The sequence below is a fragment of the Tupaia chinensis genome, unplaced genomic scaffold (assembly GCF_000334495.1).
Source record: "Tupaia chinensis unplaced genomic scaffold, TupChi_1.0 Scaffold144642_1, whole genome shotgun sequence".
Classification (NCBI taxonomy): Eukaryota; Metazoa; Chordata; class Mammalia; order Scandentia; family Tupaiidae; genus Tupaia; species Tupaia belangeri.
In genome coordinates, this window is record NW_006204503.1 from 654,456 (window position 1) to 656,834 (window position 2,379).

The 2,379-nt window shown below is 40.1% G+C and overlaps 1 non-coding gene across 1 annotated transcript; it reads right to left on the bottom strand.

Annotated features, from left to right (window-relative positions):
- Positions 1-1,951: 1,951 nt before the first annotated feature.
- Positions 1,952-2,058, bottom strand: LOC114005840 (U6 spliceosomal RNA). Its single transcript, XR_003547638.1, has one exon. It is a non-coding gene; the product is annotated as a U6 spliceosomal RNA (small nuclear RNA).
- Between the last annotated feature and the right edge of the window lie 321 nt (positions 2,059-2,379).

The following is a 2,379-nucleotide window of genomic DNA, read 5'->3' on the forward strand; positions in this document are numbered from 1 at the left end:
AAAAAAATATATATATAATGAATTGAATTGGGGCCAGCAGGTGGTGTGGTGGTTAAAGGCACTAGACTCCCCCATGACTGATTATGGTTCAAGTCCCACACCTGGCAGCTTCCTTTCTCTCTTTTTTCTCTCTCTCATAAGCATATATTCCCTATAACAAATTTTAAATTAATTAATTAGATTATTTAATTAATTAAATTATAAATTAAATTTAAAAATTAAAAAATATATAACAAATGTAAAAATATACTATAAAAAAGGTTATATGATTGTGGTCTCTTTTTCTCTCTCCTTCTCAAAACATCTTATTGAACTGTACTCACCCTTCTTCTGTGGCCTGATAGCTGAGATGGCTACGAAGTGACTAACAGGTGGGTAGTCTGCACAGCGTGGATACACCAAAGGAAGGATTCATGTCCCAGGCAGGACGGAGAGGAAAAACGCATCATCATGGCACACAACTTAATTCTTGTGAATTTTTCACTTCTGAAATTTCCCACTTAGTATTTTCCGACCGTGGATGACTGGATAACCGGAACTATGAGAAGTGAAGACTGTGGAGAAGGGGGACTGTGTATAGCTGGGACTAGCTCACGTTAGTCACACTGGCATATACTAATGCACCAGCTAGTTTGTCACTGCAGATTTTATTGTCAAATAGGACTTTTGGATGAAGGTACTGACTTCACTGACTCAACTCTGCTATCAGACACTCAAGCAGACCACCTTTCACAAGCAGAGTAAAGTTATTTTTTTTCTTAGTAATAACCTCATTCTAGGCCGGCTCCCGAGGGGTACTCAGAGGCCACCTTGATTGGACTTGGAGTGTGCCAAAACTCTTCAGTCTTATTTATTTACTTATTTTTATTTATTTTCTTATTAAACTTTGTTTTAATGGATCTCAAATTCTGTGACAGATTTTTGGTCAAGTTGTTTCCATTAAAAAGTACTGATTTTAAAAACTAATAACTTAAAACTCCTACACATCAAAAAATCAAAATGGTTCACAAACCATTATCCTTTCCTTCTGAAGGTTTTTTTTTTTTTTTTTTAACTGTCACAAATAGGACTTTTTATTTGTCACTATTAAAAGTCTTAACTTTAAACAGATTCTTGGACTGGTGGTTCATATCCATCAGCTCATTCGACTTTGGCGCCCATCTCATCCCCAGTAGCTTTTCCAGAGCTACACCTTCACCATGAAGCTCCATGAGTTTTCCCAATTCAAACTTGGGCTTCTTCAGCATCTTGACTTTTTTGACGAAGATGTCATGGAGAAGGTAGATGGATTGGCAGGCCTTTTCTATGTCTTTTCCAGTGCTGTCTGGAATCAGTTTATTGACCACTTCTTTCAAGCCATTTGTCTGCACCTCCCGGGTCATGATTTCCATCATCTTCTTCCGGATTTGGCGGACTTGCTAATGCAGAGCATAAGAGGTCTTCCGTATCTGATTGTTGCATTTTTTAGTAAACCCAGCACAGAAGAGATGAAGCAAATAACCATCGGTAGTCTTGTCATCGACATGAGCTACAATCATGGTCTGCCATTTTTTGACCCTAGAACACATTTTGTCACGGGTGAGATCCATGCCATGGAAGTTAGTCAGGCAGTTTTTGCCCTGAACGTCCTCAGTAATTAGCTTGAATTTCCTAAATGTGACTTTGTCATTCTGCAGATCTGCAAGGCTCACTTCAAACACACGGCCCTTAAGACCGACAGATGCAATTTTGGTTCCTTGAGTCCTGGTAACCAGTGTCTTCCCAATATTTCTTATGTTGAACATAGCAGGTGCTTTCACGTCATATCAATCTTTTTTAGAAAATGGATCATCCACTTTCTTCTTGGCTCCCTTTTTGCTGCCTTTCGTAAGGCACTTATTCTTGCCAACCATCATGGTGCTACTCAGAGAGCCAAAAGGACCTTCTGAGGATTTTATGATGCACTGTTATAAAAAATACGGAACGTTTCACGAATTTGCGTGTCATCCTTGTGCAGGGCCCATGCTAATCTTCTCTGTATCATTCCAATTTTAGTATATGTGCTGCCGAAGCAAGCACTTATTTATGTTTTTTTTTTTAAGAGGTTTTTGTCTTAGGGTGTGTGCACTCGCCAGAGAGAGAGAGACAGAGACAGTGAGAGGGAAAGTGAGAAATCTACTCCTGAGGAGGGTGGCCACACGGCAATCCCTTCTCCTTCATTCTGCTCCCAGGATCTGGCGCATACACACACATGCGCCCAGTGTGAGTTTCAAGCCACTGGGTCCAGAACTCAAACTGTGGTTGGTCATATGGGAGTCCAGCGATGTAACCACTATGCCATCTATCGGCCCCTCTTCAGTCTTATTCTAACAGTTGATTTCTCTGATCTGTCATTCCTGC